At 38.2% G+C, this 14,839-nt stretch overlaps 1 pseudogene; it reads right to left on the bottom strand.

Annotated features, from left to right (window-relative positions):
- Positions 1–2,080: 2,080 nt before the first annotated feature.
- LOC100354530 (destrin pseudogene) lies at positions 2,081–2,908 on the bottom strand (annotated as a pseudogene).
- Between the last annotated feature and the right edge of the window lie 11,931 nt (positions 2,909–14,839).

Below are 14,839 nucleotides of genomic sequence, written 5' to 3'. Positions count from 1 at the left end.
AACCTGTTATTGCATCCTCTTCTTTTTATTATTTATTTGAAAGCCAGAGTAACAAAGAGAGAAATGGAAAGGGAGAGGGAGAAGGAGAGGAAGAAACAGAGGAAGAGGGAGAGGAGAGAGAAAGAGACAGAGAGAGAGATCTTCCATCTGCAGATTCATATCCTCAAAGGGTTGTAACGGCTGGGGCAAGAAAAAGCCAAAGCCAGGAGCCAGAAACTCCATCCAGATCTCCCACGCTGGTTGCAGGGGTCCAAGAACTTGGGTCATCTTCTGCTTCTTTTTGACGGGGATTAGCAGGGAGCTGGCTCAGGTGTGTAGCAGCTGGGATGTGAATGGATACTTATATCGGATGCTGGCATTGCAGGTGCCAGTTTTACCTGCTGTGCCATAATGCTGACCCTGACTTTTAACCTTTTAACATTTCATCAGGTTCTTATCCCTACATGAACATTAAAAAAACTAAGATATTTCTTAAGCTATCTTGTTCTCCCTTTTCCAACCCTCCGCAATGCCTGAAGATGTGTGCAGAGGAGAACTTAAAACATCATCCAGAGGCACATATAGAGCCTTAAAATACCTGGCAGTGTTTTTGTTAGTTTGTTTATATTCCTCAGAGATCTTCTAACTCTACTGGATCCAAAGAGAGAGAAGCACAGCTGTCTCATCATTAAGATTCCTTTTACCTAAAGAGAGTCTCCAGCAGTTGATGTGGACATTCAATCACCTGTTTGAACCTCTCTGGATAATAACAAATTGAGAGAAGCAGAACCATTCAATGACACACCTTAGAAAAGACAGTTCCAACCTGTTTTAGGAAAGATAGAAGGAGTAGGCATGTTGAATGTTGGCCTATAATTCTTTTTACAGTTACTAATTTCTCTTCAGTCTAGTCTCCAACACATCCAAGTTTGGAAGTTTTCTGCTTCGTAGGAGTTCATGGAAAATTTTCTTTCAGTCATTAGATTTCAACGCCACTATTGTAACTTAATATATATTACCTGAGCTTGTTGGGGCCTTTGATTATTCGGTTGAATACATCACACACAAATCATTAGTTCCAGGTCATTGTTTAGATATTGTTACTGTGTATGGCTTTGCTAATTGATGGGTATGGACATATGCCTTGAGTTTACAGGTGTAAACTTTCCCTCTCTGCACTCACAGACACATGGCAGAAATTTGGAAACCTGGGGGAACCAGATGCCTGTTTTCTTTCTGAAGTTTCCTCCGTGGAAGTGTCACTTTCTTTGAAATGGTGGTATTCTTATTTCTGATCCTCATTATTAAAAATCTTTTCTTTTTCCAGCACTTCTTAAACTAAGACAACCTGTAGCAAAGAGGCCTCTGACATCCTGCCAGCAGCCAAATATGAGCAACTGTCAGCCAAAAACTGGGAGGAAAAGAACAGAACTTGAAATGAGAAAGCAGTTGTCTGGAGCCATTGGGAATCCACTGGCGTGAAACCAGATGAACAAAAATCCACAGGTCTGTTTCCTGCATAAACAGGTGAAGACAGGGCTAGGAGAGGTGTGAAAATAGGTCCTCAGCCACACTCTGTAATGTATGGTTCCCAAGGTGCCCTCCTACATCTGTTCTGCATTTTGGCAGAAAAGCATTGCAGGCACTAACGCTCTGCAGTGTAACAGGCGCTTTATATAAGGAAAAACTCATGAAATCTTGATTGTATCTCCCTTCAAAGTTAATGTAATATAATTCTTTTGAATTCTTTCATTTCATTTCATTTTCAAAGGAATTTAAACATAGGTAGGAAAAATAAATTATTACTACCCACCTTCTTTCTATTGGGAGAAAATTTTTATCTTAAAAAAAAAAATGAGAACTTCAAAACCGAAACTCAATTTAAAGGTAGGGCTTTGGATTTACATATGCACTGTTATCTGAAGTCTTCGGGGAAGATACTGTAACTTGTTGGGAAAATACTTTTGGTTTTCTTTCATTTTTTCCATTCACAGAGAGAAGGAAAAAGAGAGAGAGAGAGAAACTGATATAGTATTCTGTGCTGCAATCCATGGCCCATGTGCTATAGGATTACAGAGTTAAGTACGAGTTGCCCTTGGTGTTTTCTTTTCTTTTTTTTTTTTTCTTTTTTTTTTTTTTTTTTTTTTTGGAACTGCAGATCTAGATTTATTTAGGGCCATGATTGCACGTTTATAGAATATTTAGTTTACTCTAAAAGATTACAAGACAGCTCCCTCTCAGCAAGACCCTGGCCTAAATATATTTGCTTTACTTATATAGCAAGAAGAAGATAACATTACACATGAAAGCTTTCCATTTGTGGCACTGAATGATGAGCTACACAGGGCATCCTTCAAAAGCTACAATTAAGGATCCACCTAGCTTCTCTGCAATGCAACCCCGATTGAGGTCTTCTGGCCCATTTGCTTGACATTCATGTTTTATCCCTTGGAACTTCTTTTTGATTGCATCCTTGGAGCTTGCATAGATCATTTTACTTTTCAGAGGTGCTAGTTCTGGTGTCCACAAAAAAAACATCAACTCTTCTTTTCTGGATTCCTTGGTTTCAAAGCTGGCATCATACAAAGCATAGCGACAATCTTTTTCAGGAAGCATTCCTACAAAATGCTTGAAAGGATCGGTTATGGTCACACCAACATCTCCAACCAAGATCTCCTTGCCTTCTTCTACAATGATGCACTTTTTGTCTGCACTGAGACAAAAAATGACAGCCTTATTTCTCTTCTTGATTTCTTCTGGTGTGGAGCATTTCTGAACTTTCATGTCATAAAATATGCGACATACTTCATCAGCAACTTGTACTCCTGAGGCCATCTTCGCGGTGGCAGTCGCAGGAACGCGGTGGGTGGGAGCCGGACGGGTGCCGAGTCTGTGGAGCGTAGTCCTCACGGAAGCGAGACCGGGAGACCGAGCCATTGGTGTTTTCTACAAGAATCAATCTATTGAGGAGTTTTTGTTATAAAGTGTTTGAGGATGATGAAGTCATGAACTAAAATATGAGCAGTAAGACTGAGGGGAAGGAATGTAACTCTGGAAAAACATATTTTACTAAATATGTTTTAAAAGAATCTTCTCCTTAAAATTGCTTTTTTTTTTTTCTGTTAAAAAAAAGAAAGAAAAAAAAAGAAAGACATGGACAGACACAGAGATATCTTCTATATGCTGGTTTACACCCCTCACCCCCAAATGCCTGCAAAAGCCAGGGCTGACTCAGGTGAGAGCCAGGAGCCCAGAACTCAAATCTGGGTCTCTCACGTAGGAAGCAGGGACCCCATAACCTCCAAGCTGATTCCCATGGTAAAGGCATTAGCAGGATGGAATCAGAAGTGGAGCCAGGACTAGAGACCAGGCACTACAATGTGGTTTGTGAGCTTCCCAAGCCATGTCTTATCCACTATTCCAAATGCCTGCCTCAGGAATATTTTTGGTATGTTTTCTCATGGTTTAAACAATATGTGTTAGTACATGGACATTGTAGAAAAAAAGAGATTACATAAATGACCTAAAAAAAGATAAATTTCACAAACCACAGTATCTTTTTCAGTATTTGCATCTGAAATAGAAATATATACGAGTATAAATTGGCATGGCTTGGAATTAATATACAGAATTAGGTAGAGAAATTTATCAAAGATGATTTCCTATTATCTGAACTTAAGTTTTAAATGACATACGTAAAGTCAATAGACTTTTCCAGCCTTATTTTGCATTAGTATTATAGGACAAGAACATCTATAATTCACTTGTGATAAAATATTTATTAATAAAATAACACTAATGTCAACAATATCTAATATATTTTGGATGTATACTATGCAGGTACTAAGTTAATATTTTCCTATACTGTTCCACTTATTCCTTATAATAATCCCATAAAAGTAGATGCTATTGTCTCACTCTACAGATGAAAAAAAAATCCTTAGCATAAAGCAATTTACATAAAGACACAGAGTTAGCAGGTGGCAAGTCTTGATCGATATGTTGTTAATACTTTAGAATCCAAATTTATCCTATGGTCTAGGATAAACATTGCATATATTGTTTCTTTTACTTTTCCCTTCTTATTTTTCAATATTATTGTGATGTTTCTCCCCCATTGACACTATAAGCTCCCTCATTTCAGTGACTACATTATACATTTCACTTCTTGTATACTTCCATCATGCCTGAGAAAATAGAATATTTTCAAAGGCTTTTTCTATTATTGTACAAATCTTTAACATTGATAAGATACCAACAGAGAATTTTAGGAATTTTTAACCTTAGCATTTTAACTACTGAAAAAATAGTCATTAGTTAGCATTTGACTACTGCCATCACTCTGTAGCACATATCACAATAGAAATCTATGAATTTTTCTAGCAAATTCAATCAAGGAAATATTTGTAACACTTAATTTAAGGAATGAGAGCCATAGAATTGTGAGCAGTGTTTGCATTCACACATCGGGTTTTCCAGATAACCTCCAGGACTTTCTATTGTGTTGATCAACCCCAAACCCATGAACAACTGAAATAAAGGTATTGTCCTTCCCCAGTGAGTCTGTTAGTGGTACCCAGAAGTGAGGATAGTCTCTCCTTGGGCTTCTGTTTAGAAGCTGAATCAGTGAATAACTTCACCTATTATGGTGGTGTGAAAACCGAAGGAAAGAGAGTGCATGAGGTCAAATACTTCATTCTGATGTTGATCACGTTGGTGATGTTGCTACCTACAAGTCTGGTGATTCCCACACAAGCATTCTTGCATACTGTCTTACCACCTTTCGATAATTCGAAAGTCAAGTAAGTTTTCCAGATATCTTCAGAAAACAAATATTTATTGTGGTGTTACATCACTGCTAGATTCTCATTTTTTTGATGCCAGGCACATAGGAGGGCCCATCCCTCTGACTCATTATCCTGAAAATAAAAGTGCCATGGCTAAATCCTCCTACAGGTGATTCATATAGGCACTTTGACTACTGCACATCTAAAAGCACATCTTGTCATCCAAGAGCCTGTCACCTCCTACCTGGAAGGCAGCTGCTTGAGTTGGGAGCATGCTATTCAGTAGCGCAGTGCTGATGGAGACAGGGAGGAACGGTGACAAGCCTAAGTGCTGTTTTACACCCCATTTAACCAGGGGAGACACATCTGTTTATCTTTTTCAGAGGAAGCACAAGCCTTAGTCTTTGTGACAAGGTCACAAGTCCAGCCTTAGAATTCCTTGTGGAGAGATAACCAAACTTCTCCAGACATCGAATAACAGAATGCCAACTGTGAGTTCTTCAAATAGAGCTCCAAGGACACAATTCTGTCTGGCTAAGATGGAACAGACCCAACTAGAGAACAAGCTTGAGCAGCCCTCTTTTGTCTGCGGGCTCACAGTCTGTCCTGCTGTTAGCCCTGAAGTTCTCATTTGGCAGACAGCCATGCTCCTTCTTCATGGAGACCGACAATTTCCAAAGCAGAGAAGTAGACCACTGACTAAAGGGAAGAGAATAATGCATTCCTTTTTAAACAATTTGTTTAAATATGTGTCTTTCAAGAGTCATCTCTTTAAAAGTGCTTCTTACTCCTAACTCTGAGTGGACTTTCCTGATGTTGCCCATTGTCTCTCTGTATGTGCAGGGATATGGAGTCCCATAGCCTGTGTTTGAACCTCACCTCCAAACCTTCCACTATGGGACTCCAGTGCAGGTTACCCCACTCATCTGAATGTTAATTTTTTTCATTTGGAATGCACTTAAAACACCAGCACCTATTTCTCAGGTTAGCGTGAGAGTGAAATAGTGTTGATGAACAGCTTAAATTATCTTAGAATCCCTGAGACATAATAACTAATTTATAAATATCATTTTAATTTTCACTAGTATTGATAAATTCACATAAATTATTTTATCTTTGCAAAAGTGCTAAGAGAAAACACACTTCCCTAATCAAAACAGATGCTGATTCTGTGATTTGAAAGAAAGGGTATTTTAGTCAAAAGCATTGTTCCAGGATGAGGAAAATTTTAACTTCCAATTAATTTTCTACCACTATCTCTATCTGACTCAGTTTTATATGCAATGCACCAAAATGCTCTGAATTCAGGAAGGATAGAAAAATCATCTTACATAATGAAAATACCTTTAATTCCTTAATTTGAGAATTCCTGCATTCAACTGATCTTTTCCTTTGCAGTTTGGACTCTGTAATATGAACTGGTACTTGCTTTAAGAGTATCAGTTTGGGCTGGCACTGTGGTTAAGCAGGTAAAAGCCTCTACCTGCAGTGCCAGCATCCTATATGGGTGCCGGTTCAAGTCCCAGGTGTTCCACTTCCAATCCAGCTCTCTGCTATGGCCTGGGAAAGCAGTTGAAAATGCCCAAGTCCTTGGGCCCCTGCACCTTTGTGGAGACCTGAAAGAAGCTCCAGGCTCCTGGCTTTGGATCAGCGCAGCTCCGGCTGTTGCGGCCGTTTAGGGGAGTGAACCTGAGGATGGAAGACTTCACTCTCTGCCTCTACCTGTCTGTAACTGTGTCTTTCAAATAAAATAAATAAATCTGAGAGAGAGAAAGAGAGAGAGAGTATCAGTTTATGCTACCTTAATTATTTATACTTGTATATGAGCAGTTACTGTTATCTTATAATCCAATTTTGAAAAAGTGAAAAGGAATATGCCCTTGGGGTCCATATTTTGGAAAGAAACAGGATATCAACCAATGAAATAAAGCACATAGAACTAGGAAATTTCCTTATTAATGAATACTACTCAATATACAGATTTTCATAGGGTTAATTTTTTCCTGTGAATATTTAATAAATGCCTAAACACCCCCCTCATAGTGTTAAAGTAGAGTTACAGTGCTGCAGGGATCTATTTTTATCACCCTGCTTCACCACAGGATGAGATGATGCAATAATATCACACTCAAATGAACGAATTCTTCAGGGTCCTTTCATCCAAGGATTGGAGGTGCTTCATAAACATTAATTAATTCTCCTAACACCTCTGTAAGAAGAGTTTTTTTTTTTTTTCTAGTTAGACATGCTAAAGAAATGCCATCAGCACTTAACAGAGTCCAAGCTGTAGAACAAGCCCAATCCTTTTTTATTAAGGAATAGTTTCCCTAATTGGATTCATGCTAAGAATGGTGTGTAAAGGTAAAGAGATCTTAAATCAGAGGGAGAAGTCATGGCAAGAGTTACAAATCCAGTGGCTTCAGAACCACAGCTTTGGTCAAATGCACACAATGGCATGGAAGTGACATAGAGAAACAATGTGTTGAATCGAAAGAGAAAGTAATTTCAGGTTCTTTATAAAATAGCTTTTCCACAACCATCAACAGTCCCTCTGCTTTGTGAATTCTTATTACTGCTGTAGAATGGGACCTGAGAAGTTTCCTCTCTTTCAATTCATTCCTTAGATGATGAGGGTTTCTATTGAAAATTTTCACTTTGCATTTTTTTCTTTTATTCTTTCTCTCTTACCAAATTCTCCCATTTGGTTTCTCCATTGTTCTGTCTTAACCAGTGCTTACAACCTTTAGAAGTCTTCCTTAATATCTTTTGTGTGTTTCAAGACAGTCTTTCTTTGGTAAGATGTTTCAAATTTTTCCATTTCCTTAGTTGTTGCAGAGATAGCTAATGCTTACCCACAAATTGATGTCCTCCAGATGAGCAGAAAGATTATGGTCCAGAACTACACTAACATTGCATGTGCCAATCCCTACAATCCCCTGGGGCTGGGGGAGAAATAACTGTGTTCCAAGATTGAATTAACAGGCCTATGACAATTTCTGTGAGAAATTTGAAATAAGTGAGAAACAGTATTAGTTTTTAACAAATATATGTGTGTATGATGTGTGTGTTGTGTGTGTGTGTGTATATATATATATTTCAGTTGAGAGGCAGCAAGTTTTCAGAAGAGACCAAAATAAGTATAAAATTTCCTAAGCTCCTCCTCATTCTGCCCCTAACAAGCTGTACCTAAGTCCCCTTATTTATTCAGTACATTGCATCATATAATTCATATACTAACAAAGCAATTTTTAAATAAATAACAATAAATATTCTATTAAATTGAAAAGATCACTGTATTAAGTGTTACAATTATAGATTAAGCACTATTTTTCTGTATGTTAAGGAAGAAATATTTGTATTCCGACATAGTTAAATCTCAGGGTACATTTCCCAACACAGGATATTCCCAATAGTATTCACTGTAATGTTTTCAGCATTAAACAAAGGAAAACAAAATGAAATGTTGTAAACACTATCTCAATTCTAGATGACAGATTGATTAGATACTTCCTCATCTTATAAAAAAATGCTTTACTTAGTTATTTGAAAGACAGAGTAAGAGAGGCAGAGAGACTGATGCGTGAGTAGGTGAGGTCCCCCAGATTTGGTTCATTCTCCAAATCCCTCAATAGCAGGGTACAGCCCAGTGCCAGGCTGGAGCTGAAGCAGAGAGTCTGATGTCTCCCACTTACGTGGCCAGAAGCCAATTACTGAGCCATCAGTGCTGTCTCCCTGCATCTGCATGAGTAAGAAGCTACAGTTAGAGCATCAGAGCTCAGAATTCAATCCTGGCACTCTCATGTGAGGCATGAGCACCTTAATCATTAAGCTAAGCAACAGCTCCTTCTCAGTCTCTTTAAACTATCATTTTAGAAAGTTCAGTTTGGAATAATATTCACTAATAATGATTGTGAAATCCAACACAAGTCAACTAATTAGAGAAGTCAGAGCTGATAAGAATGAAAATTTATCACCCTGGGAAACTCAAAGGAAGAACTTTGCCCATGTAGGGAAATATTTGAGTCCATTATGGTCTACCTTTAAGATGAGGCATCCTCTCCTTGGGACAAGCCAAACATCATTATATTTATTTTCCTGGAAAGCATGTCAAGTATAAATCAGGATGAGGTTATGTGATTCTTAAAAATATATTACTTCCTAGAAGTAAATATAGAGAAACCAATCATTATGCTGATGGGACATGGAAGTATTAACTCCACTTAAATCAAAGCTCAATAGAAGGAAAAATGTAGGTAAACTTCTCGCATATGTTCCACATCAGGTTCAATCATATTTGTTTAGAATCAAGTTCTCATCCTGATGGAGTATGGTATGAGTTTCCTTTGTTAATATTAAAATTATATCATATAGCCTTGCCTACTGAAAGTTCTTATGTCATGTCCTTATTTCCAGAATGTGGTTACAGTCAAGTTCAAATAACTTACAGATAAATTACAATTGTCTGACATTGTTTTGTTTGCCACCACCACTCCCTCTTCATCTAGGGCTAAGAACTAGAGTACCTTATCTTTGTCACTCAACTGTGTACATGGTTGGGGTGAAGCAAGGGAGTTTATGCCACCTGTTGAAATTACTTGGTTGCATGATGTCATTATGGTGTAGAGGGTTAAACTGCAGCTTGTAATGCCAGTTGCCCTTATCAGAGTGTGATTTGAGTCCAGCCTGCTCACTTTTGATCCTGCTAATTCACCTGGAAAAGCAACAGCAGATAGCCTGCATATCTGGGTCCCTGTCACCCAGATGGGGGATCCGAGTGTAGTTCTGAGGTCCTGCTTTCAGCATGCCCAATCCCCAGTTGTTACAATAAATTGGGGGAATAAATCAGCTGATGAATGATCTCTTTCTCTTTCTATCTATATCTCTCTGTAACTTTGCCTTTCAAAATAAACATTATTTTCTTTTTCTTTTTTTTTAAACTTTTATTTAGTAAATATAATTTCCAAAGTACAGTTTATGGATTACAATGGCTTTTACCCCCCCATAACTTCCCTCCTACCCGCACCCCTCCCATCTCCCACTCCCTCTCCCATTCCATTCACACCAAAATTCATTTTCAATTATCTTTATATATAGAAGATCAATTTAGTATATATTAAGTAAATATTTTATAAGTTTGCACCCACACAAAACATAACGAGTAAAATACTGTTTCACTACTAGTTATAGAATTAATTCACATTGGACAACACATTAACAACAGAGATCTCACATGAGGGGTGAGTACACAGTGACTCCGGTTGTTGACTTAACAATTTGACACTCTTGTATATGGCGTCAGAAATCTCCCTAGGCTCTAGTCATGAGTTTCCAAGGCTATGTAAGCCTCCTGAGTTTGCTGAATTTAATCTTATTTAGACAAAGTCATAGTCAAAGTGCAAGTTCTCTCCTCCCTTCAGAGAAAGGTACCTCCTACTTTGATGGCCCATTCTTTCCACTGGGATCTCACTTACAGAGATCTTTCATTTAGGTTTGTTTTTTTTTTTTTTTTTTTTTTTTTTTTTTTTTTTTTTTTTTTGCCAGAGAGTCTTGGCTTTCCATGCCTAAAATACTCTCATGGGCTCTTCAGTCAGATCTGAATACCTTAAGGGCTGATTCTGAGGCCAGAGTGCTGTTTAGGACATCTGCCATTCTGTGAGTCTGCTGTGTATCCCACTTCCCATGTCGGATTGTACTCTCCCTTTTTTATTCTATCAGTTAGTATTTGCAGACACTAGTCTTGTTTATGTGATCCCTTTGACTCTTAGACCTATCAGTGTGATCAATTGTGAACAGAAATTGATCACTGGGACTAGTGAAATGGCATTGGTACATGCCACCTTGACGGGATTGTATTGGAATCCCCTGGCACATTTCTAAATCTACCATTTGGGGCAAGTCTGATTGAGCATGTCCCAAATAATACATCTCCTCCCTCTCTTAATCCCACTCTTATATTTAACAGGGATCACTTTTCAGTTAAATTTCAACACCTAAGAATATTGTGTGCTAATTAGAGTTCAACCAATAGTATTAACTAGAACAACAACAACAAAATACTAAAAGGGATAAAGTGGCCGACGCCGTGGCTCACTAGGCTAATCCTCCACCTTGCAGCGCCGGCACACCGGGTTCTAGTCCCATGTCAGGGTGCCGGATTCTGTCCCGGTTGCCCCTCTTCCAGGCCATCTCTCTGCTGTGGCCCGGGAGGGCAGTGGAGGATGGCCCAAGTGCTTGGGCCCTGCACCCCATGGGAGACCAGGAGAAGCACCTGGCTCCTGGCTTCGGATCAGCGCAGTGTGCTGGCCGCAGCCCGCCGGCCGCAGCAGCCATGGGAGGGTGAAGCAACGGCAAAGGAAGACCTTTCTCTCTGTCTCTCTCTCTCATTGTCCACTCTGCCTGTCAAAAAAATAAAAATAAAAAATAAAAAAGGGATAAAGTATTAAATTGAACAAGGGTTGATCAAGTCACTGTTTTTTATAGTGTCCCTTTCACTTTTACAACTTTCCTTTTTTTGTGGTTGGTTAGTTGTCACAGATCAGAGAGAACATATGATATTTCTCCCTTTGGAACTGGCTTAATTCACTCAGCATGATGTTTTCCAGATTCCTCCATCTTGTTGCAAATGACCAGGTTTCGTTGTTTTTGACTGCTGTATTGTATTCTATAGAGTACGTGTCCCGTAACTTGTTTATCCAGTCTACTGTTGATGGGCATTTAGGTTGACTCCAAGTCTTCATCAGCTATTGTGAATTGAGCTGCAATAAACATTAAGGTACAGACAGCTTGTTTGTTTGCCAATTTCATTTCATTTGGGTAAATTCCAAGGAGGGGGATGGCTGGGTTGTATGGTAGAGTTATATTCAGGTTCCTGAGGAATCTCCAGACTGACTTCCATAGTGGCTTGACCAGTTTGCATTCCCACCAACAGTGGGTTAGTGTCCCTTTTTCCCCACATCCTCTCCAGCATCTGTTGTTGGTAGATTTCTGTATGTGAGCCATTCTAACCGGGGTGAGGTGAAACCTCATTTTGGTTTTGATTTGCATTTCCCTGATTGCTAGTGATCTTGAAAATTGGCCATCTGGATTTCCTCTTTTGAAAAATGTCTATTGAGGTCCTTGGCCCATCTCTTAAGTGGGTTGTTTGTTTTGATGTTGTGAAGTTATTTGATTTCTTTGTAGATTATGGTTATCAACCCTTTATCTATTGCATAGTTTGCAAATATTTTTTCCCATTCTGTGGGTTGCCTCTTCACTCTCCTGACTGTTTCATTTGCAGTACAGAAACTTCTCAATTTGATGCAATCCCAAATGTTAATTTTGGCTTTGACTGCCTGTGCTTCTGGGGTGTTTTCCAAGAAGTCTTTGCCGGTACCTATGTCTTACAGGGTTTCTCCAATATTCTCTAATAATTTCATGGTGTCGGGATGTAGATTTAAGTCCTTAATCCATGTTGAGTGGATTTTTGTGTAAGGTGAAAGATAGGGGTCTTGTTTCATGATTCTGCACATGGAAATCCAGTTTTCCCAGCACCATTTATTGAATAGATTGTCCTTACTCCAGGGATTGGTTTTAAATCCTGGATCAAATATAAGTTGGCTGTAGATGTTTGGATTGATTTCTGGTGTTTCTATTCTGTTCCATTGGTCTATCCATCTGTTTCTGTACCAGTACCATGCTGTTTTGATTACAACTGCCCTGTAGTATGTTCTGAAATCTGGTATTGTGATGCCTCCGGCTTTGTTTTTGTTGTACAAGATTGCTTTAGCTATTTGAGGTCTCTTGTGCCTCCATATGATTTTCAGCATCATTTTTTCTAGTTCTGAGAAGAATGTCTTTGGTATTTTGATTGGTATCACATTGAATCTATAAATTGCTTTTGGGAGAATGGACATTTTGATGATGCTGATTCTTCCAATCTATGAGCATGACAGATTTTTCCATTTTTTGGTATCCTCCACTATTTCTTTCTTTAAGATTTTGTAATATTCATCGTAGGGATCTTTAACGTCCTTGGTTAAGTTTATTCCAAGGTATTTGATTATTTTTGTAGCTATTGTGAATGGGATTGATCTTAGAAGTTCTTTGTCAGCTGTGGTTGCCTGTGTATACAAAGGCTGTTGATTTTTGTGCATTGATTTTATATCCTGTTCCTTTGCCAAACTCTTCTGTGAGTTCCAATAGTCTCTTAGTAGAGTTCTTTGGGTCCCCTAAATAAAGAATCATAATCATCTGGAAAGAGGGATAGTTTGACTTCTTCCTTTCAAATTTGTAACCTTTTAATTTCTTTTTCTTGCCTGATGGCTCTGGCTTAAACTTCCAGAACTATATTGAATTGCAGTGGTGAGAGTGGGCATCCCTGTCTGGTACCAGATCTCAGTGGAAATGTTTCCGACTTTTCTCCATTCAATAGGATGCTGGCTGTGGGTTTTTCATAAATTGTTTTGATTGTTTTGAGTAATGCTCCTTCCATACCCAGTTTGCTTAGAGTTTTCATAATGAAAGAGTGTTGTATTTTATCAAATGCTTTCTCTGTATCTATTGAAATAATCATATGGTTTTTCTTCTGCAGTGTGTTAATGTGGTGTATCACATTGACTGTTTTGCGCACATTGAACCATCCCTGCAAACCTGGGATAAATCCCACTTGGTCTGGGTGGATGATATTTCTACTGTGTTGTTGCATTCTATTGGCTAGAATTTTATTGAGGATTTTACATCTATGTTCATCAGGGATATTGGTTTGTAATTTTCTTTCAATGCTGCATCTTTTTCCGTCTTAGTAATTAAGGTGATGCTGGCTTCATAGAATAGTTATTGAAGATTCCCTGTTTTTGGATTGTTCTGAATTATTTGAGAAGAAATGGAGATAGTTCTTCTTTAAATGTCTGGTAGAATTCAGCAGTGCATGCATCTAGTCCTGGGCTTTTCTTTGTTGGGAGGGCCTTTATTACTGTTTCAATTTCTGTCTCAGATATAGGTCTGTTTAGGTTTTCTATGTCTTCCTGGTTCAATATAGGTAGACTGCATGTGTCCAGGAATCTATCCATTTGTGATAGATTTCCCTGTTTGCTGGCATACAAGTCCTTGTAGTAATTTATGATGATTCTTTTTATTTCTGTGGTGTCGTTATGTTTCATTTTTCATCTCTGATTTTATTGATTTAGGTGTTTTCTCTTCTTTTTTTGTTAGTTGGGCCAACGGGGTGTCAATTTTGTTTATTTTTTCAAAAAACCAACTTCTCGTTTGGCTGATTTTTTGTAATTTTTTGAGGATTCAATCCTATTGATTTCTTCTCTGATTTTAATTATTTTTCTTCTCCTACTAGTTTTGTGTCTGGTTTGCTGCAGTTTTTCTAGATCCTTGAGATGAACTGAAAGCTCATTTATTTGGTGACTTTCCAATTTCTTGATGTAGGCACCTATTGCTATAAACTTTCCTGTTAACTTTGCTTTTTCTATATCCCTAAGTTTTGGTATGTTGTGTTGTTATTCTCATTTACTTCCAGAAAGTTTTTCATTTCTCTTTTGATTTCTTCTATGACCCATTGTTCATTCAGGAGCATATTGTTTAATCTCCATGTGTTTGCATATGCTCTAGGGATTCCTGAGTTGCTAATTTCCAACTTCCTTCCCCTATGGTCTGAGAAGCTGCATCATATGATTCTAATTCTTTTGAATTTGCTGAGACTTGCTTTATGGCCTAGTATGTGGTCACTCCTAGAATAGGTTCCATGAACTGCTGAAAAGAATGTAAATGCTTTATGTGTAGGATGAAAAGTTCTGTAGATATCTGTTAGATCCATTTGGGCTATAGTGTCATTTAAATCTACTCTATCCTTGTTGATATTCTGTCCTGTTGATCTATCTGTTTCTGAGAGTGGAGTATTGAAGTCCCCCAGTACTATTGTATTGGAGTCTAAGTCTGCCTTTAAGTCCCTTAACAAATCTTTTAAATAAACTGGTGCCCTGTAATTAGGTGCATATACATTGATAATCGATATATCTTCCTGTTGAATTGATCCCTTAATCATTATATAGTGCCCCTCTTTGTCTCTCTTAACAGTTTTTGTGTTA

Source organism: Oryctolagus cuniculus, chromosome 10 (assembly GCF_964237555.1).
Source record: "Oryctolagus cuniculus chromosome 10, mOryCun1.1, whole genome shotgun sequence".
Lineage (NCBI taxonomy): Eukaryota > Metazoa > Chordata > Mammalia > Lagomorpha > Leporidae > Oryctolagus > Oryctolagus cuniculus.
The sequence above is the reverse complement of the archived record's forward strand: the minus strand, read 5'-3'. Positions and strand labels throughout refer to the sequence as shown.